The following is a 23,299-nucleotide window of genomic DNA, read 5'->3' as shown; positions in this document are numbered from 1 at the left end:
TCTAGTCACATTGGTCTGGTTACCGCTGTTTACTTCACTTCATGTGAACCTTTAGCTTAATACATATTTCTCTTGCACTTGACTACCAAGATGAATTTTGAGCAAGGCTAGTTTTTGCTTTGAAGCAAAGTTTGGTGTTGAAATTTTGTAGATTGTTGCTCATATGTTTCTAGGCTAGCCTTTGTAGGTTTTGGGGTTTTCTTTTGTGACATATGTTCAATCATGAATTTGGAAAGAAAATTAATGGAAAGCCCCAATTTTTGGATGATTATGAAATGCATTTCTTTTCCTAGCAGCAGCTAGATGCAAACTTAGCTCAACACGCTTGTCAAAATGAAGTGAAGTATATAAAAGCATAACAAAACAGTAATGCCAAGGAAAACGAAGTCACTTGAGAGTTTAGAAATCAGTATCAAAATGAAAATCGATGTCTTATGATTATTAATGTATCGAGTTGTGTCCGCAGAACCGATGTACTCAAAACCAGTGCACATCGATTTTACAAAACAAAAGCGATGTTTATAATGAAACAACACATCGGTTCTAGAAAAAGCAAGCGATGTACATAAAACCATTGAACATCGTTTTGCTTAAATGAAAACGATGTGCTGTGTTAAATGAAACATCAGTCCTTAAAAAAAAACCGATGACGCCTAAAGATACAGACATCGTTCCTAAGAAAATAATGTGCCAAGCTACATGTAAAAATGCCCACGAACAAACAATACTCATGGCAACTGATGTCTACAAGTGTACTAGACATCGCTTCTGGAATAGAAATCGATGCAAATGTTCACATAGGTATGGTTCGACATATACTTTATTAACCATAAAATGTGAAAATATGAAGAATTAGACATACCTAACATACAAAAATATGATGATTATAACGATTATACATCGATTTGTTTTTTAGAATCGATGTTGGTTGTTGTCTGGGACATCGGTTGAAAACGCGCTTATACTGATGTCTATACTTTTCTCTACACCCACTAAGACATCGGTCGAAAATTAGTTTAACATCGGTCCAGAACCGATGTTTATGAACAAAATTCTAGTAGTGTTGGGATGCAGATCAAGGTCTCGATCCCGTGGATTTGGGCCTCTTTGGCTCTCTCGCAGTTGTTGAACTGAAGCTCGTGGGCCCCGCTCAGCCAGATTGGGGTCTCGGACCCGAAGGCCTTGCCCGGAACAGAGTCGTCCTTGACGGCGAAAGATCGAGTGAGGGAGTGAGCCCGGAAGAAGAAAGAGATAAAAACGAAGGAAAAAAAATAACAGAAAAAAAAATTATTAAAAAAAAAAAGAATTGAGGGCATAATGGATATTTTGGTTCAAAAATTGACGTCGTGTACTGATAGTGGGTCGAGTTTCAGATTTCGTGTACCTAAATGTTTGGTTTGAAACTTTGTGTATAAGAATTATTAGTGGCCTTTACTTGGTGTACTGTTTGCAAAATTTTTCCTTTTCGTAAATACCATGTTTACATACTTTGATTCTTTTATTTAATTAACGTCTTTTGCAGGAGTTACATACCCCTAATCCCTGGCCAAGAACCATACCGTACTTACTCTTACTATATTGATGGGGTTTTAAATTGTAAATCGATTTTGGTATAGTCTCCTGATAGCATTACTAATGTCACACCACATGGGAGCAACACTCTTAGTGACCCTAATACAGGTACGGCTACCTTCAGGCACGAGAACGGGACAATCACCCTAACTCACCTGAAGCGATAGCCTTATAGCAGCACACCTGGTGCCATAGCTAGCATGACCAGATCTAGACTTCTCTTGCCTGAGGACTTAGGGGACTAGTGATAGGCTCAAAGTGAGTGCAAATTTAAAACCCTGCATCAGATTGTAGTTAAGAGTAAGTAGGGTATCGTTCTAAGCGGGGGATTGGGATATACTTCCTGTCAACAACGTTAAATAAATCATTATTATTCACTAAGTATAAAACAAAAATAAAACAAAGTATAAGTATAAGTATATACGAAAATTACAAGATAAGGGGATTTATGAGAGTTTGTATTTAAATCTAACTATCTAACCTAAATGAACAAACAAATCTGAATCAAAGTAGAAGTAGATTAATGGAGGAAGTAGAGATATAATTAACAACCATTAGCATATTAAGCAGATTATCAAACATAAATTTCGAATCAAACATGTCATAGAAAGAAATCAATCAAGAACAGAAATTAACGCATAAAAAGTCCTTATTACTTCTCTTAATTAGATTAACTAGATGAACGCATAATAATTAATCCTATTAATCATGCAAAGCTAGTGAGTGATCAATTCCCTAACCAAACACAATTAACGCATTAAGATCATGTGGAAGTTTGATTGATTTGAGCCAAACACACAAATTAGAACGCTAATCAAGCATGCAATACTCTTTGTTGATTTACCTAAGGAACTATAGGTTTTTCACTTAGCAATTAAGACCTAGAACACTAGCATATCTTAATTTGGAATCAATTACATGCAAATCCTAATTGTTTCGAACCAACTAAGATATATACACACATAAAAGGTGGGACTGAAGCACAAAATCAACAAACAATCATCACATATTTAAAATCGAAAATTATAATCTGAAAAACCTAAAACAAAACATGCTTCATGGTTATTGGAATTCAATCTTTAACATCCAAACTTTAATCTCACAAGAATTCGAAACATCCAAAATAACAAAACAAAAATCTGTTTTGAATGACAAGAGAAGAAAACCGAAATTAAACTTGAGACGGACATGGTTACACATTTGAAGATCTCAAGGACGCAAGAAAGCTTCAAAAGTGGTGGAGGAAAGATGAAGACTATGGCAAGGAGATTTTGATGGAGCTTGATCGTGGCTTCTTGACTTGAAGAGAGGATGGTGGCCCAATTTGAGAGAGAAAAGGGGAGGATTGCGTTATTTGATTCAGGGTTTCAGTGAATTCAGGGTTGTGGAATGGATAGACGTATATGGAAGGAGAGAGATGGCTGAATGGGGTAAAGGAAGATGTTTAGGATGTCCAACATAGGTGTGTGTATATATAGAAGAAGCTTTATATGTCATCCCTAGATCTCCTTCTTCAATTCTGATTCAATTTCCTTCTTTGTGTTGATGTAGATTTCCTCTAAAAAAATTTCAATGGTCCACATCATCATGGCTGCAATATATCCTCAAAATCATATCAAATATGGAGTAGAAACCTTCCCAAACTGTCCAATTTGACTGATCTGCATGGACAGATTTCTTAATTTGAATCGGATTTGACTTTGATGCGTATCTTGTCTCTAATTAGGATTCCTTATATAATCTTGATTGCTTTTCCGCCACATGCCTTGCACATGTCTTCCATGACATCATCTAGAAACTTCATGATTGTTCTTAGGCTCTTCTAGTCCACTCAAGTATCCTAGTGTCATCAGGACTCCTTCTGCCAACAAGTTTCCTAATCCATTTAAGACGTACTATTGCATTTTTGCCATTTCTCATCATTTCCACGAGCTTGACTCCTAGTTAACTCAGGATTCCTACTTCAACTTCCTTCTCCTAGTAGAACTGGAAAAACTTCATTTCTCCATCTTTTTCCATTTTTGCACCATTTCCACTTTGCCTTCCATTTTAGACTCAAAAATACCTAAAAACCAAAACTAAGTTAGAAATGATAATGTTAAGGAAATAACTAAGTAAAATGTAGAGAAAATAACATTAAAAATATAGCAAATATTGCTCCTATCAACTAGAGGACTAGTCATCCAGGTAGAGCGCTTCTCAATCCTCCATCTACCGTGTACTCCCAGTATTTCTGTCACGCCCCAATTTTTAAGCACAAATAATAAATAAGTTAAACAATCACAAATACACTGGGCGTGATGGTTTAGACATCAACACAAAAAACCTGAAAATTTTTGCTTTTAAAACAAGTACAAGATGATGCATTGAACCCACAATGTCAATATAAACTTGTTCTTTAAAGTCACATATTACATTACACTAAGTTTACAAATTAAACTGAAACAACAATTCAATAAGTAAACATCTACCACACTCACTACACAATGGAAGACTAACAAATGAAAACAACGATTAAGTTTCTAAACCTACAACTACAATAGCAAGAGACCTTTCAACTTCAACTACGTTCACCCTGATCTGTAGGATAAACACCTACACTATCGAATAGTGCACTAGGTTGCAACAAACAAACTTGATAAGATCATAAGCTTGTGTAAATAAACTCAAAACAAACATACAAAAACACATGCTTGAGTTATCTCAACCTAGCACAATCAATAAGCGTATATCACGACAACATCATCAATTTCACATCCTTCAATAACAAGCGTAAGTAAGCCAAGTCGTGACTAACAGCCACATGTTCTAACCCTCAACTCAACATTCGGTTAACAAAACTATAATAAAAAAAATTTCACCTCAAGTAACGTTAAAGGTGAACTTCATTATTAACACCACATAAATCAGGCATCCCTTCTCCGAAAACAGAACATTTGACATATTTGTAACCTTTTAAATCATTTGAAAATTCAAGAACAATTTTGCGAAACAAAGTAAATCTCAAACTATCACAATGCTCACAATTTAAGCATAGTAAAACCAGTAATCCCTGCATCAAACCGCGATGCCATTATAATACCCCAACCAAATGTCTTACTTACTGCGCCAAGAAAAAGTCCATTCCAACCAGAGTTTGGGATTAGATGACGTGGGTTACCAAAATTTGGAATATACTATGGAAGCATAGTGGACTGACACAACACTGCCTAAAAAGATGATAGCAGATAAAAAGTATACAGTCTCTTCGAATGCGGTAGAAATATATTGATAGATTAGGTGGCACTTTAACTTAACCATGGTTGGTGATTGATAAGATGTAATCCTAGTTAGGTAAATATGTAACCATAGTTAGTTAACTGTAGTTACTTTATGTAAACTAGAGTTAGTTGAATTTATAATTTTCTACTTATCTACATCTAGTTGTGCCAGCCAGATTTGTGACCTAAGTTGACAGTTGTGTTATATATAACTGTACTCTGAATTCTTTCTTTGCTCTAACAATATGATTTTTCCATACTGCATTGACTGTCTTATAGATAGCTCCCGGAAGCCCTGGATTGAAAAAGTCTCCAATCTTTGGTTGAGATGGAAAGTCTTGTGTTTTTCGCGATTGCCATTTTACTTTTGCTGACATATATATTTTTTTGATATTCCAGCACTGCTTCATCGATATTGGTGAAGCCTTTCCATAGTGCTCCATGATATTTGTTTATCCAAGCACAACATTCAGCCCAAATATGAAAGATTCCTGTTCTTGAACCCTTCAAAGACAACATAAAATTTAAAAGCTGGTTTAGCTTTTGACTGAAAATAAGGCTGAGTTGGCCTTGGTTGGAATGGTTATCCATCCAGCAGTAGATGGATTTATTATCTCCTTGCCTTTATCCATACTTTCTCAAATAATCAACAAGAAAATTGTTTGAACCGTTGAGATGTTCTACCTCCAAAGTTTACATGGTAATAGAATTATACCTTTTTAACCTTCTTTCTTCTAAAATATTTCTTTTAAATGGTGTGCAGACAATGGCTTATGCATGTTGCTGGCGTGATGGTTTTGTGTCGAAATGGAGCTCGAATTAGCGAGACTTGAATCCAGATGGATTTGGGATTCGGGTGTTGGATCCAACCCGAGTGTTTTATCTGATTCCTTTATTAGGCACCTCTCTAGTTATTGCACTGGGATTGGACTCATGATCTTTATTGGTATTGAGTTTGGGACCCAGAGTTATGGTATTTATTCGAAATGGATCATCTGCCAACATGACTATGTTCGATCTGTTGGTGGAAAATTGCCCTATGTTCTTCGCAAAATTGACTTTCGTCATTACGGGCGTTGGATATGCATGGGTAGTCATATCCTCGAGTGCAAAATTCACTACACGGTAGCAATCCGCAGTGGTAAAAATATCTTCGTGCTTGTGCTCTTGCTATCACTACTAGAATTATGGCCCCAGACATCGGCCAAAAACCGATGAGAAACAAAAACCCGACCGATGTCTTTGTGGGTGATGAGAAAGATCCGGAAAATGCAGACATCGGTTTTTAGCCGATGTCTAGTATTCGTGTAGACATCGGTTCCTAATTATAAATCGATGTAAATAGGTTTAAATGATAACAAACTTACATGTTTTACTATTGTTAAACCCACATTTTATTGTATTTAATGCTTAAAGAAATATAGATTACATAACACAAGTTTGCGTTTTAACATCGTTATTGATTTAAGAACCGATGACTGATACTGTTACAGACATCAGTTCCCATTTTGGAACTGATGTCTGGTACTCAGTAACATATCGTTTTCGACAAAAAATCGATGTCTGTATATTTTAGTAACATCGATTTCCATTTTGGAACTGATGTCTGGTACTCAGTAACATATCGTTTTCGACAAAAAATCGATGTTTGTATATTTCAGTAACATCGATTTTCATTTTGGAACTGATGTATCTGTATCACTAGACATCAGTTTTTATGGTTAAAACTGATTTCAACTTTATATCTAGACATCACATTCTATAAAGAGGATGATGTCCACAAAATATGTAGCTGCTGTTATAAATTGCAATTTCAATAGTTGACAAGAGTGATTTGAATATTGGAGTATTATATCTGAAATCATCATCCTTAACAGTTTACAAAATGGGCAAAATAAAACCCCAATTCACCTACTACAAGGCTAGCCTAGCAATTAGTATTCATGTTTGTTCATAATTGCTACAAAAAAGTTAATTAAAAGCTAGCCTAACTCAAAATCAAGAAACTGGTCAGAACCTACAGCAGAGTCTGTAAGTAGTCGGCTACTTCAATGCGGACCTCGTCAAGTTGTTGTTGGGTATACCCTCTCCGATCCTTCATCCACATTGGAACTACCCAGAACAAGATAAAATCCAGGTTTGTTATGAACCCAAGGTAGAAGTGATGCAAACATAAAAGCCAGCACCATTCGGATTCGTGCTTGAATGTTTTGCAAACCTAAGTTCTCAGCATTAGATCCTCCATCTATCTGTCAACCAAAAACCACATTGATGAATCATGTATAGCATTATTGCTTATGGTCAAATCCTGATCCCAATAGAGCCACACAAGGAGGAAAAGAGGTTGAAGGTAGATAACTTTTACCTTATATCGTGGTCGTTTTCCTGTCACTGCTTGAAACAGCGTCAGAAGTGCAGAAATAACACCATCTATACTGATATCAAGATGCCATGCGCCAATTTCATCTGCTAGAACCTTTGCCCGTGATTTTGTCGAGTCGGAGCTGCAGTAAAACCAAGTTACTGAGTTACTTTATATAATATTATGAGAATTAATCTGCAGGAGAATCCTTGTTAACTTTCCCAATACCTCTATGTTCACTATCCTAAACGTGAGACGCTTGTTTTAGACTATATGCAAAAAGCTTGCTCAGGTTTACTTGAAAATGGTATGGTTCTAATATGGAATATGTAAACTCTATCACGAGTGAGCATGCAAGGCTAATGATCAACGTATTCTACGTTTCACATATGGTTACAATCCATGCATCATGCAGCCCACAAGTCAATGGCACAAAAATAAATGAAACAAATGGTAAATAGGATAGTTTAGAAAAACTAACCTTTTACCACAAGCTGACACATGCAGCCAACTATGGCAGCCACAGACGAGCTATCTGCTCCACCAGAAAGGGGTAGCAGAAACCCAGAAGCTCCACTTCTTCTTAAATAGTCCCATAACCAACAAGCAGGAGGACCAAAGGCTAGTTCCTCTTCAGGAGAGTGAAACTTAATCTGCAGATCATAGGTTATATTCAATTAATATATGTTAGTGCTTGTCAGTTAAAACCATAGATTGGTGCATGTTGTCAAAACAACATGGTTACCCAGATAATAAATATTTGCCACGTGAAGTTAAACTCTTCCCAGTAACCAAGTTAAGGAGTATCACTTATGTTGTATTGTGTCAGTCAGATTATAACAGAAGCTAAAGGAATGAGTACCAAAAAAAAAAACTATTTAAAGGAAACCTCCTGATGAATGAAGACCGGAAAATCAAGGCCTTTCTACAACTTTTATAATAAATCAGTAAATACTGACCCCAGCTACTTTAATTGGTCCTGCTAGAACTGGAACTAACCTTAAGTGGACTTCACCTTCAATAGAAATTGCATCTTAACATGTTCAGAGAACAACTTCTAAAATTAGTAGTGTACCAACACTAGGCAAAGGTTGATATCCAGTTATTTAGAGCGGCTCTAAGAATTAGAACCCGAAGTGTACACAATCTTACACTGATATCCAGTTAATGTAGCTGCCACTTCTAGTATTACTAGTAGAGAATTAATTTAAATCAAAATCTTATAAACACGTAAAGTTTAGTGTAAGAAACTGCCACTATCCCATATAGAAGATAAAAAAACAAGAACAGAGTTCATAACTTACTTGAGCTGTATCATAAACAATATACTCATTATACATCAGCTCAGAGGCCCTGACATGTGAATCCACTGGTTTGCCGCAGGGCACAGTGACATCATCTCTCCATTTAACATAGTCCGACTCAGGTTTTTTCTTGCCAAGTCCCTTCGTAAAGTGCTTTCCCTTAGGAGGTTTATCCATATACTGAATGACAGTAGAATGCATAAAGATAAGTTAAGTGGGAAAAAGTTGTAAGAAATAATAAGTCTGATGAATCCAGTATATTGTTTTTTTACATAGGTCAAATTGAAAACTTTTACGGGAGTTAAAATTAGTTGACACATGATGTCAATATATATACAGAATATCAAAATGATCAAAACACACATGAAAAAGGATAGAAGAAAAAGAAAGGATAAGGGGGGATGCAAATGAGCTCACTGTGGCCTTCTTGAGCTCATGAATACAGATATATACATAGACAAAGAAAACAAACCATATAACCAGTAGCTGGAGCTTCAGGAGGAGCTATTCTTAGTCCTTGGCTAAGTATTCCCACAAAGTTCGTAAACCGAGAACCTGAGGAAAAGATAATTACTATTAGTCATGATTCTGCATCCTAAATCCTGATACATTTATCAATAGATTTCTGTGTACCTTGAAAAATAACATTGAAAAGAACTATAGCCATTCTCATCTCACTGCAGAAAAACACTATATTCCATAAAATTTGGCTAGTGCGACTTACCAGGCCAAAGCAGCATTCTGTTTTTAAGATTTTTCCTGTAATATCCTCATAAAATATGAAGCAAGCAACTTCCAGGAGCACTAAAAAGGTGAAGACCAAGAACTTACAAGGCAGTGTTGCGTGAATTGGTGCACTTAATACCTTCCCAACCGTCACAAGGATCGGCACTCACCCAACTAGGAGGTTTTATATTCCACTCATCCATAAGAATCTGCATATAACCATCTGCATCCAAAATTCAAATCATGTTTAAAGCTTCAATCCACAGTCAGTGACTTACAAGAAGCTTGTAAAGCAGAAACAGTTACATAAAGCTCTTTGTACAACTAGGGGATGCAAAAAGGTGCTTATTAACAAAGCTAAAGAAGAAAAACCAATGTCTGCTGCCATACCATCAAGGAAAACTGATTAGCTTCACTTTGAGAAAGAACATAACAATTGAAGAGAACTTACATTCCTGAGTGTTTGCCTCTGCTGCAATAACAAAGAACTGGACTAACACAAGCACCGGAAACGCACCAATGGCTCGAGCATTACCCATCACAGAAAACTGGAACCAAAGCCCTGCAAGTCCTTCGATGTGTAGTCCCCAGCCACCATCGTCATTCTGAAGTACCCGAAATATACACTAAAGATTAGATTCTTTAATCTTTATACAGTTGCAGATCGAAATGGAAAGAGGCAAACAGACGCCAGAAAACAAGAAAGCATATTAAAATAGGTAAAATCAACATTGGTGATTATCATAAAATAGATCCTGAGGAAGTTTGGAGTTATATCAACATTGAAAAACCTCAATATCAAATTAACACACTTAAAATAGAAAATCTGCCAGAAAGTTAATACAAGGGTAGAGTAAGGAAATCATCAAAGTTAATTAGGTACATCTGTCTCCTAAATTCAACAGTAGATAGAGAGAGTGAATGTCCAGATAAGTGTTTCTAGTTCATAGTTTGGTTCTCATATTTTGTTTTACTATTACATATGTAGGAATTCTACTCCAACAGATAGAATTAAATGGCTACTCTAAGCTGCTCTAATGATTCACAATATCAAATATCAAACTCAACACATCCAATTGCAGATCATTCAAACTGGACACATCCAATTCCAAGCAATCAAAATCGTTGCAGAACTCATACATTATCAACACATCCAATTTCTAAAATAACCAAAACTCATAAAACCAAAAAGAAGAGAAATTGGTACCTAAGATGATGAAGATGATTTACGATGGCACCAGCACCAAAGCACCACTTAACTTGTGGAGATTTTGCCTCTTCATTTCCAGCAACAATCAGACAGACAGAAGCTGGGTATTGGACTGTTGGGTAATCAATTTAACACCTCACCCAAAACACCAAACATCATGAATCAAGAATCTGGACAACCCATTCCCAATTATCAAACATAATCAGCAGTTTACGGTGTTTACCTGAGATTCAGGGATTGAATCCTTCACGTAGTCGCAGAGATGCAAACTCGCAGTGGAGGTGGCTCAGGCGAACTGAAAGGGGAGCTGGCTCGATTGCTGGAGCCTGCAACTCTGGAAGGTGGAACCAAAATCGATCTGTAGTGTCTCCGTCCCTGAGTGCAGATGATGATAAATAGTGTAGAAGAATCGAGTCAGATCGGAGGCGGAGAACGAGATCGGGGTCTGCAGAACGAAATCGGGGACTCGAGGTCAGAGAGCGAGGCAGGGGAACACGGGGTGAGGTCGGGACTCGGGGTCAGGTCGGAGGCGGCTCCAGTCGGCTTGGGTCGGAGAAGGAGGTCGGGGACTCGATGAACTTCAGCTTGGAGAATGAATAGGTCGACAAGGTGAACTGATGAAGTCATTAGCTAGGGTTCGACAGTTTTAGAGAAAGCGGAAAAAAATACCAAGTGTGGGGGGAAATGAAATATTAGTCCCCGCGTTCTCAAACTTTAAAACTTAGTCCCTCCGTGTTTTTTCAAATTTTTCGAACAAAACTTTTCTCATCGTTTTCTTTGGTGACTGATGTCCATAATAGCAACAGAAATCGGTTTCTTCACAAACTGATGTTAACATGTTTTTTAACATCAGGTGCAATCCTGACCGATTTAATAGTGGTGATGTCTAATGACATTATTCTAGTAGTGTATATTTTTATTTCCATGTAACTTTGATGCAATTGTTGTATCTATTTTCAGATTTGTTGCTTTTCTTTTTGGATACCTTTCGCACTCTCCATTGTAAGCCTTTCTTTTTTTCTTGAGGAAGGGCCGGTGTGGCTGCCTTTAAGCATTGTCCATTTATGAAACCACAGAATACAAGGGTGGGGGGAGACGTGATGCGTAAATACCTGTTTGAAATAAGCAAAAAGAGAATATTCTGAAATAATATCAAGAGTCTCCACTAATTCTATACATTCTGACATGCACCATTTAGCAATGAGTGTTCTACTGGCTACTCTATTTGCTTTACAATTGTGGTGACATAAAGGAAAGCTAAAGCTCACAAAATGCCATATTACATTAACAACAACTTTCCCACTGATAGGAGCATTTTAATGCGACATTTTAATATTTAACTCCCCATATTTTGCTCAGTTATTTTCTTTACTTAATCATTTTTAATTTAGTTTCTATTTTCTAGGTACATCGGAGAAAATGACAAGGAAATGAGCTTAAAGACACATGAAAAGGATGTGAGACGTTGGAGATGATAAAGGCAAGGTACAAGGGATGCAGAAATGAGCTGAAATGAAGAAATGGAGTATTCCTGGTCCGACTAGGAATCCCAGTCAATGTAGAAATTCTGATGAGGCTAGGAAACCTGAGGGCACTAGGAGACCATGTGGCTTCAAGATGATTCAAAACTCAAGATTCTTCTAGAATACTTGGGAATTTTCGGCAAAATGAAGAACCCTAGATATTATAGGGGTCTTGGAGGTAAAATGAGTAATTTTTTGGGATAAATACATGATTTTCCGTGAAAATAAAAGAAGATTCAAGAAGGTGACGTTTTGAACTTATCCTGGAGAAATTCAAGGGATTACAACAAACAAAAAGGTTGAAAACAAGTCCAGATACATTCCTTGAAGTCCACATTTCATTCTTGGCTGAAATTGAGGAGATAAATCAGAAAATAATCATGTAATTAATGCAAAAATAATCTCCCTATAATCAAGGTGATAATTTGAAGATTTCTGATTGGTTGGATGACATAGCAGAGCTGATGTGGCATTATTTGATTAGTTGAAGATGTGTGGCATGAGCAGATAATTCCTAGGAAATTAATAGAAGATTCATGAAGACTTGGAGACTAAGTTGACATCCTTCTATAAATAGGAGCATCACCACACCACTAATTCCTTCATTCTTTTCACACACCAAAAATTCTCTCCATTCTCTAGTCTTCAGAAGCTCTGCGTTTCAAGCAAGGAGGATAAGAAGTTATGCAATACATCAAGATCCTAGCCGCCATCCACCCTTGTGTTGTCCCTAGAAGATTGCTTGCTTTCAAGGATCTCGAAGTTCTTCGTTTCAAGGCTTGTCATCCATCTTTCATGGTGTATTTCATACTTTTTTTTGTTTTTTTTTGTTTGATTCGTAGAGTTATGAATTCTAGTTAACATGACGTTAAGGGCAAAGTTTAAAGGCCGTCTCTATGTTTTGAAACAAAGTTGTAATTTCTTTGTGTTGATTTCTATGTTGCTTATGTGAGATTGCTTAATTGATTTTGGATTATAGAAAACTTTTATATGTATGTCTTCTTTGGTGGCCAACTTAGGATATATGCATGTAATAGGAGCTAGATTTAGGTAAACAATTCACCTAATAGTTTTGTGAACCTAAATCATAAGTAGTAAAGGCTTTGGACAAAAGTCGAAATCAATTTAGGAGGATTGCAAATATATGAACTTTTTCATACTAGGTTGTGCACTTTGGTTGACATCCTTTCTTTGTTCTTCATTCATTGAATGTGTTCTTGATTAGCTAGCTTTCTAGACTATGATTTCATGTTCAATAGGATTGATTTAGGTGCTTTCACTTAGATCAATTATTCAAGCAAAGTAAAATATGGGAAATCGTTTACCTACTAACGTTTCACATGGTCAACTTCTTTCTCATGACACAGATAATCAATTATAGGATTTGTGATTGGATTTCATTCATATGATTGTGGTTTTGATCTTTATTCCTTGCGTTCCACCCTTGTACATATGTTTTTACATTTTCTTTATTTTCTTTATTTTAATTTTCAATTTTATAATCCTAACACCCCCTTATTTGTGTTTACTTGTATATATTTCTTTTCTTTGTTTTATTTTTGTAAATAATACTTCCTACTTTTATTAATTATTTATTTATTTTTACAATTACAGGTGTACCCTCAATCTTCGGCTAGAACGATCCCTACTTATTCTATACTGACAACTACATTTTGCAGGATTAAATTGCGCGCTTGTTTTTAGCATGTCACCCACTATGTTGACACCGGAAACTATAACACTTTGTTTCATCTTGTTTACAGGAGCATTTTAATGCGATGTTTTAATAGTTATTTCCTCATATTTTACTTACTTATTTCCTTAAATAAATCAATTTTAATGTAATTTCTATTTTAATGTAACACTTTGTTTCATCTTGTGTACATATTTTACACCGGGTCGGGCCTTACTATATTTTTAAATAATAACGGGCCGGGCTTTATTGTAAATTGAAGTATCCAAGCCCGTCCATATAAAGCGGGCCTTGCGGGCTTTTTTTATAAATAAATCTTTAAAGACACTAATTTTTTATAAATCTATATTTATATATCATACACTCTGATAGCTAAATTTAAAGCTATTGATTTTCCTTATTCTCCTGCAAATATGTCGATTGTAGTATAGGGAAATAAGGGTCTCCCGCAGAGGATTAAGTTAAACTAAAAGCTTCAACAAAAGTCACAAAATGTGACTGCAGTTCCTACTGAACAGCAGTCGAAAAACAAACTAAACACCTAACCAAAACAACCCAAAAAAACACGAAAATTTACAGAGACGTACTAGACACACAAGGCATCCAGAAAGAAATGAAGAAAACGTCAAAACCGAGGACAGAAAGAAAACGAAACTGAGACAAGTTTGAGATTGGTTGATATCCTTCCTTTTGCTCTTATTTCTTTCCTTGCTTCGGAAAACCTAATAAACATAAAAACAACTAAATTAACCAGAAAATAAGATAAACTAACAAACTAAATATGGGAATTAACAACATTATTATCGCATAATTATGTTCCTATCACACTCCAAAGAGCAACCTCTATTAATTCAAAGAAACTGGGAAAACCTACCGTTGGATGTGATTATTACAATAAATTATGAGTGTGGTTAAAAATTTAGTCAATTTCACCATAGTTTCGAACCCGATCGAATTGGTCAACCGTAGTCACTTGTATGTTTTCTTGGTTGACCGATGGCGTGACGACCGCGAAACGTGATTATTTTTTTACATCACGTTTGTAAATATTTCATCGATGGATGTGCGTGGACATAAGATAAAAATTTTAATTTTAATTACAAATATGTTGGCCTATACCAATTTGCCTCATAAAGTTGTATGACTTATACATTGCATTTAAATTGTTGAGGTCCATTCTAAAGCAACCATGAAGTGGAAAATGAATATGGAGAAACCAACCGCTCGATGGAGAGATTGTAATGTTTTATGGTGGTTGTAAAAAATCCAGCCAATTTAGTTCTTGTTTCGAATTCGATCAACTAGGTCAAACTTAGTTACTCTTATAAACCTATATTTATATATCATACACTCCAAAGAGAAACCTCTATAAATTCAAATAAAATGAAAAAACCGACCGGTGGATGTGATTATTACAATAAATTATGAGTGTGGTAAAAAATTTAGCCAATTTCACCATATTTTCGAATCCAATCGAATTGGTCAACCGTTGTCACTTGTATGTCTTCTTGGTTGACCGATGACATGACAACCGCTAAACGTGCTTATTTTTTTACATCACGTATGTAAATATTCAGTCAATGGATGTGCGTGGACATAAGATAAAAATTTCAATTTTAATTACAAATACGTTGGCCTATACCAATTTTCCTCCTAAAGTTGTATAACTTAATTGTGTTAATGCTCAAAGTCTGGCGGTAGCCAAACATTCGTTTAACGCGGGTCCGGTGGGCAGACCACTACTCTGTGGATTTGGTGATCTTCGCTAGCTGTCAAACGAAAGACAGGGCGTCAGAGGGAGACCGCGTTGGGCGGTCTTCACTTCTCTGATGCCTAAGTCAGTCAATGCATATAGATAGCATAACAATAAATGAGTAGTAAATGCGTAATTAATGAGGAGAGAGGAGAGAACCTCTTATAGGTGAGGAGGAGGCTGATCTTCTCCTTGTTTTCGATGTGGGATTGATGTGCTTCAGTCCCCAGCTTCAGGAGCTTCTGATGCTATCTTGGCACGGCGCGTGGCGGCGCGTTGGCGGTGATCTGGGGGTGATCCGAGGTTCAGGCTGTAGCTCGCCTGGCTGTGTATCTGTATGTTATTCCTTTGGCGGGAATTAGTACCTCTGGCGGTACAATGAGCGTAGCCCATTATAGCTAATTATGCTTGTAAATGTACATGTATGTACAAGTCCCCTAAGTCCCCAGTCAAGGAGGGCAATCTTGGTTGGGGAGTTGTTCAGCGGTTTGAAGCATTATCTTCCGCTAGACTTGCAATAGCATAATTAGCGTCAGTGCATTGTCAACCATGGATTTACTGAGCAAATGTTTTATACCCTTTCGGGTGGGCCCCTGCTAGGCCCTCTAGGGAGTCCCCCACTCCCCGGCTAAGATAGACCTCCGGATGGTCGACAAATTGTTTGTTGAGGGGGAGCTGCACGGAGCAGAGAGTGTTGGGTAGCGAGCCCAATCTTTAGTACCCAAGTGACGGGGGTCAACGTGCCTGATCAGGGCCGTCGTAGACTGTTGACAAGTCCCCGTGTCCTGTAGGGACGGTCTGACCGTAACGCCGCGTGGCGGTCGTTGTCAGAGTAAGGCGTGGCCTCGGGATCCGCTGCTGACTGTAGCAGGAAGCAGCGTCCAGTAGACGTGCTTGGCGGTATTTTATTGAGCGATATTTTGCTGAACAAAGTACGCAGCTTGCAAGATGAAAAGGGGGTTCCGGTAGAGGTGTGTAGCGGAAGACACCCCGCTTGCAGGATGACAAGGGAGAAGTTCCGCTGGCGGAGTTTCGCTCAGTGGAGACTTGGTCACTTGGAAGGTGACAAGGGAGAAGTTCCGCTGGCGGGGTTTCGCTCAGCGGAGACTTCGTCACTTGGAAGGTGACAAGGGAGAAGTTCCGCTGGCGGGGTTTCACTCAGCGGAGACTTCGTCACTTGGAAGGTGACAAGGGAGAAGTTCCGCTGGCGGGGTTTCGCTCAGCGGAGACTTCGTCTCTTGGAAGGTGACAAAGGAGAAGTTCCGCTGGCTGGGTTTCGCTCAGCGGAGACTTCATCACTTGGAAGGTGACAAAGGAGAAGTTCCGCTGGCGGGGTTTCGCTCAGCGGAGACTTCATCACTTGGAAGGTGATAAGGGAGAAGTTCTGCTGGCGGGGTTCCGCTCAGCGGAGACTTCGGACGGTTGGTGATTTCTTCCCAAGTGGTTACTTCCATTAGACGCTTCGTCTGATGGTGGTCGACATGTGGCCAACTCCTAGAGGGTTAGCGTCTGGAGGCGTGTCTCCTAAGCCTGGCTGTCTTCTCGCAATTAATGCGAGTAATTATGGATTTCGTAACCGAGGCGACGCCTCGGTTAATCCGGAGAGTAAGTAGAGCCGTGGGACACGTGTACGGCTGTTGCGCGATGTCGTTTTTCAGTGGACGGTTTAGAATTCGTTAATGTTGACATAAAAGGGGGGGGAACTCTGCGAGATTTGACACTTTGCTAAAGCTTCAAACTGTAGTCGTCGTCTTCAAGCTCTGTTCGTCCGAGACTCAAGAAGGAGGCTGCTGGGATTTCGTGGGGTTATCGTTCCCGGAAAAATGAACATTTTCCCCATCGAAGACTATTGTTTACCATCACACCGGAGTTTTCGCCACTAAGGTTGGTATCTTGATTCTCTTCCCTGCTTCATTGGATCTGTTGGTTTCTGGGTTTTGTTGTTTATGTTTTTGGGGTGCTATCTGCTCTTCTCTGGTGTGCTCTGAGGGTGTGAAGTGAGATTTGGGGGTGGGTTATGGTGTTTAGCAGAGGGTTGGTGTTTAGGGATTTGCTAGATGGTCGAATCTGGGTTGAGTGTGTTTGCTCTTGTTTTGGCATTTTCTGGGTAACTGTTCTTGATGTTCTTGGCTATAACTGATGTAGGCGTAGGCTAGATCTTGTTTGCGCTAACTGATTTGGGTTTTAGGGTTTGGGATGGCTAACGTCGTAGAGATTTCGAGCAGTGAGGATTCCGGGTCTGACGTGTCGTTCAGCGTGGCGGATAAAATATTTATTGACTCGTTGCGTCCGTCTGCCCATGCAGGAACCTCACTGCCAGAACCGCTAGAGGTTGAGCCGCTACAAACCATATCCTGGGAAGTAGCCATGGGTCGTGCCTCGCGTCCAGAGAGTTCTAGGGCAGGGGTGGCCGCCGCTGCCAAAAATAGGCGTGATGAGCGGTTGGCAAGTAATAGCGCTGCCAGTGGCTCCGCTGACGGGGGAGGATGCTGAGTCAGTGTGGGTCCTCCAGGACGGCACCCCTGTTGACGAGGCAGGAGGGCGGATGACTGTTGCCGCGGTCAACCGGGTGAAGCGGATGTTCCGGTTGCCAGGTTCGGTGAAGCTGCGTCCGCCGACGGTGGACGAGAAAGCATCGATTCTTCCAAAGGGGTTTGCCGCCGTGCACGAGGCGATATTCCGCCAAGGAGTGACACTCCCGCTGGTGCCAAATCTTCAAATCTTGGTGTGCGAGTTTGGCCTTGCTTTTGGGCAAATTTGTCCCAATATGTGGCGGTTAATGTTGGCGCTGAACTCACTATGGCTGTTGTCCGGTTGTGAGGGACCAACTGTGGCGGAAGTCCTACACTTCTAGGAGCTAGTGTATGTGAAGCGCCGAGGTTGCAGAGGGCAGGTGAATTTGAGCCGCCGTCAGGGAGCGCCAAACCTGATCGAGAACCTAAGGGATTCCATGTCCTACTGGAGGGGGACCTTCTGTGTTGCCACGGCGGGGTGGGAATATCAAGCTGGGTCCAACGAGGGGGAGCCGACGTTTAGGATTAAGTCGGAGTTTCAACATATCCGAGGTTGTTTACCGGTCTCCGCTGAACATAGCTGGCGGTTTCTCTTATGCATAGCCTTGTATTTCTACTAACGATTACTGTTTGTTTGTGCAGCGGGCTTGCGCTATAACCTGACTCGTGAAGAAGAGTGTCGCGTGACACGCATCAGAGGCTGTTGGCGGAATCGCAACTTGCTGGACTTTCGCCTTCTTACCGGTTGGGAGTTGTTGGTCGATCAACGACTGACTTGTGCCATTGGTAAGAAATCTCCGCCACATTGTACCTTCGATCAGAGTGCCTCAGGCTGACTGGTTTGTTGTTTTTTTTTTTTTAGAAACTCTGCTAGGTAACAAAGCGAGCCGCGACGCTTTTGATAAGGCTATGGATCGTGCAGAGATTGACAACTTCTTGGAGACCATGTATGCCTCCGGGCTGGCGGCTCAGCAGACGGTCGTGAACCCGGAAACGCTGGCACTGAGCCCGTCCGAGGTTCCAGTGGTGGTATGCCGCACCACTCCCACCTTGGTGATGACGGCCTGCCAGTCGTTCAAGCGGGGGCCAATGTGGATGGCGGGAAAAAGGGGTCTGCTACCACCGCGCCGCAAAAAGAGAGGGTGCCTGCCAACCGGCGTGGCCCACATAAGGAGAAAACAGTGCCGCCAGCGGAGACCGTCACCGTTGCAAGGGAGGAGCCGCCGCCGAGGGGATCGAGGCCTGCTGTTGGGAACACAAGGGTGCTCCAGCGAAGGCGCCGGCAGAATGACTCCCCTGATGAGGAAGAGGGGGACGATGTGGAGACCATTGGGGCCCGCCAGCAGAAGAGGGCTCGACAAGCTCCGCCCAAGGCTCCCGTGGTCGAGGAGAGAGAAGCGCCCGCGAGTGACCTGGACTCGTTCGCCGCGTACGCAGTTCATGACCGATGCTGTGCGGGAATTTCTTTACCACCTCTGCGAGCGGCTGGGGTTTGGCGGCCTAGCGGGGATTTCGCACCCAACGGCCATTGACCAGTCGCCCTTTAGCTCGGCCTTCGGTCACTTATTGGTTGGGCTGCATGAAATGTTCCTGGCGGCGTCGAAGCAGCCCCGGGTTGAGCGGGAGCTCAGGGAGGAGATCCAGGGTCTTCAGAGAGAGCTGGCGGAGGTGGAACGGCGCCTGACAAAGGCTGACTGTGATGCCGCAGATGCCCGCAGCAAGCTGGCGGTGGCAGTCAAGCGGGACCTAGAGCGGAATGACCATGTCTCCAAGCTGGAGCAAGACATGTCCCTGCTGCAGGAGCGGGTGGCCTCCAAGGATAAGAAGATTGATATCCTGCAGCCGGAGTCCGCCGCCAGACTAGCCGAGGTGAAGAAGCTAGAGGGTGAGGTCGCCCGTCTGAGAGCTGAAGGGAGCCGCCCTGCGGCCGCCGCCGTTGAGGCATTCAAACAATCGGCGGATTACAAAAATGCAATGACTAAGGCGGCGAAGGCTGGGGCCCTAGCCAATGTGGAGATGCTGAAACAGAAGGGCGCTATCGACTGGGTGAAGGCGTCCCAGCCCAATGTGCCGCCAGCTAAGAATGCCCCGCTGGCGAAGGGTGTGGTCCCCGCCCAAGCTGAAGGCGCTCGCTCGGGAAGCTAAGAGAGTGGCGCACGCCCGGCGGATGGCTCCCAGCGGACTCCTCCTCCTACCTAGTCGGAGGTGTCCCGTGCTGGGTTCTTGGCGGCTCAAACTCGGAGGATGGTACCATAGAGACTCCAAGTCCCACCGCCCGAGGGTCAAACCAAACAAGCCGCGCACACCCGCCGCCGCATGCCGAAGGTGAAGATGCTGAGGCCAACCCCTGGTAGATGTTGGAACTCCTTTTTGTAGCCGCTGAGGCGTAAACTCCTTTCTTTTTTTTTTCTTTTTTTTTGTAATGAACACTTTTGGGTGGGGAGTCCCAGCCCTTTATATGGAATGAAGTTTTGAAATTTGGTGTTTGTCATGATATGCTTGTACCGCTAGGGTTTTGACTTAGAGTTTTCTTTTGCCAATCAATGAAACATTCAAGGAATTAAGATTGGTCCAAGTGCACCATGTAGCGGACGTGGTCCGCTGACGATTGCTGGCGTTGCCAGTTGCCCTCGGTGCTAGACTTGGTAACAATGGTTTGAATAATTCCTCGTTTCATTGATAGCTGATTGATCAGCGTTTACAAAAGTGGGGTAGTACCCGTTGGGTAGCTTCCCTTAGCTAAATATTGAACAAAAATTTAGCTAAGTCAAGATGCTCTTGGGTAGCGGCATGACTATTTGTAGTAATACAGAAGGTGTTTGGTATTCCAAGGGTGGGTCGTTGTGACGCCATCCTTGCCCATTAAGTAGAAGGTGCATGGGCTAACGACTTCCACAATTTTGTACGGACCTTCCCAAGTTGGGCGGAGTTTTGTTGGCGGTGGAATGACTTCCTTCATTACCCAGTCCCCCAATTGGAGGTTCCGGGCCTTGACCTTGGCTTTGTAGAAACGCGATACCCGCTGCTTGTTTTGCAAGTTGTGCAAATGGGCCTTGTGTCATTTTTCCTCTAGGAGGTCCTTGTCCAGGTTGACGCTGTCGCTGTTGGTCTCTGGGCAGTAGCCTTCGACCCTAGCGGTAGGTTGAGTTACCTCAATCGGTAGGACAGCCTCTGTTCCGAACATCATACAAAAAAGGGTTTCACCGGTGGCGAAAGTTGGAGTTATCCTGATGGCCCATAGAACTTCTGGAAGCTTCTCCGCCTACAAACCCTTGGCGTTGTCGTGTTTCTTTTTCAGCAGCTTCTTGATTATCTTGTTTGCTGCTTCGACCTGGCCGTTGGTTTGGGGGTGGGCGACAGACGCAAAACTCAATTTGGTGCCAAGGTTGGCGGTGAAAGATATGAGTTCTTTGTTGTTGAACTATGTGCCATTGTTTGTAATGATTGTATGTGGGACACCATAGCGGCAGTAGATGTTCTTCCAGAGGAAGTGAATTACCTTGGCGGTAGTTATTGCCGTCAGTGGCTCTGCCTCTATCCACTTGTTGTTGTAGTCGATAGCAACAATGATGTATTTGAACTGGCCCTTGGCGGTTTGGAATTTTCCCATCAAGTCGAGGCCCCACGTAGACTGAACCCATGGGCCGATGATGATTGATAGCGGCTCTGCCGGTGCATGTGGCAGATCAGCATACTGTTGGCATTTGTGGCAAGATCTCGATATCCGCCGGGAGTCATCACCGAGTGTGGGCCAAAAGTAGCCTTGTCGCATTGTGCGATTGGCCAAGGATCTGGCGCCCGAGTGGTTTCTGCATTCTCCGCCATGGATCCTTGCCAGCACGACCTTTCCCTCTTCTGGGGTTAAACAGCGGAGGTTGGGGTGGGTGAACCCCTGGCGATAGAGCTTGCCATTCTGGATGTTGTAGCGGGTTGCTCTCCGCTTGAGCTGTCGCCCCTTGACTTTGTCCTCCGACAATGTCCCGTTGCGCTTGTATTCGATAATCTCGTCCATCCAGCTGGGATTGACTTCAATGTTGAAGATCTCCGCCAGGGTCTTTGTGATACTTGGCTTGTCAAGGCACTCCATTCTTGTGTCCGCTGGACTCTGATGTGGCTGGGCGGTTGCCAGTCTCGCCAGTGAATCAGCCTTGGCGTTCTTTTCCCTGGGGATTTGTGTGATGGTGTGAAATTTGAATTTTTTGAGCAATGTCTTGACGTACCCCAAATATGCCGCTAACTGTTGGTCCTTGGCTTGGAAGCTGTCGTTGACCTGGTTAACGACTAATTGAGAGTCGCTGAAGATGTTGACGCTGTCAGCACCTGAGTTGATGGCGAGGAGTAGGCAGGCGATGAGTGCTTCGTACTCCGCCATATTGTTTGAAGCTTTGAAGTTGAATTTCAACGCGTATTCCACCTTCAGTCCCCGGGGTCCTGTTAAGATGACTCCGGCGCCGTTGGCCTTGGCGCTAGCGGAGCCGTCCACATGCAGGTTCCAGTCTGAGTGTAGGGGAGCTGATTCTTCAGCGGTTACCATTTTCGTTCCGGGCTCTGTCTCCATGCCGGGTTCTGGCTGACGCTCGGTGAGTTCAGCAATGAAGTCCGCCATCGCCTGGCCCTTCATGGCGGTTCTTGGTTTGTAATCAATGTCAAACTCGCTGAGCTCAATGGCCCACTTGCTGAGGCGCCCCGAATGTTCAGGGTTCTGCATTACCTGCCTCAGCGGTTGATTGGTTAACACATGGATTGTGTGGGCCTAAAAGTATTAGCGGAGGCGCCTGGCGGCAACGATGAGTGCGAGAGCGAGTTGCTCTAAGGGAGGGTATCTTGTTTCTGCTCCGTTCATGCCCCTGCCGACGTAGAATACTGGGAGTTCCTCCTGGCCCTGACGCCGAACAATGGCGCAGCTTACCACTGATACTGATACCGCTAGGTATATGTACAGTGTTTCTCCCTGCATAGGAACGGAAAGGAGTGGGACTGCCGCCAGGTATTCTTTCAAGCCCTGGAACGCCGCCTGACACTCTGGGTTCCAGTCGATGACTTTCTTGTGAGTCGTTTTGAGGACTTTGAAAAATGGGGCACACCTATCAGTGAGTCTGGAGATGAATCGAGAAAGGGCGGTTAACTTGCCCTGGAGGCACTGGACGTGTACCTTATACTCAGGGTCCTCCAGGTTGAGGATGGCTTGTACTTTGTCCGGGTTTCGATGCCTCGTTCGCTGACGATATAACCCAGAAACTTGCTGGTGGTGACGCCAAAGAAACACTTTTCTGGGTTGAGGCGCATACCATAGGCCAGGAGAATGGTTACTATGATCTTGAGGTTTGCCACATGTCCGCTGGCCCTTATGCTCTTGACCAGCATGTCGTCCACGTAGACCTCG

The 23,299-nt window shown here is 41.9% G+C and overlaps 1 long non-coding RNA gene across 3 annotated transcripts; it reads right to left on the bottom strand.

The window, feature by feature from the left end:
• Positions 1-6,603: 6,603 nt before the first annotated feature.
• LOC133724742 (uncharacterized) lies at positions 6,604-11,098 on the bottom strand. 3 transcript variants are annotated; one of them, XR_009853963.1, is made up of 9 exons: positions 10,658-11,098; positions 10,432-10,569; positions 9,676-9,829; positions 9,330-9,447; positions 8,971-9,053; positions 8,194-8,678; positions 7,676-7,847; positions 7,198-7,336; positions 6,604-7,081 (listed from the first exon to the last, which is right to left on the bottom strand). It is a non-coding gene; the product is annotated as an uncharacterized LOC133724742 (long non-coding RNA). The 3 variants fall into 3 exon arrangements; XR_009853964.1 differs by having other exon boundaries at positions 10,432-10,546; XR_009853962.1 differs by having other exon boundaries at positions 10,432-11,098.
• Positions 11,099-23,299: the final 12,201 nt, after the last annotated feature.

This window comes from Rosa rugosa, chromosome 1 (assembly GCF_958449725.1).
Source record: "Rosa rugosa chromosome 1, drRosRugo1.1, whole genome shotgun sequence".
NCBI lineage: Eukaryota > Viridiplantae > Streptophyta > Magnoliopsida > Rosales > Rosaceae > Rosa > Rosa rugosa.
Note: the sequence above shows the minus strand (reverse complement) of the source record. Positions and strands in the feature narration are given on the sequence as shown.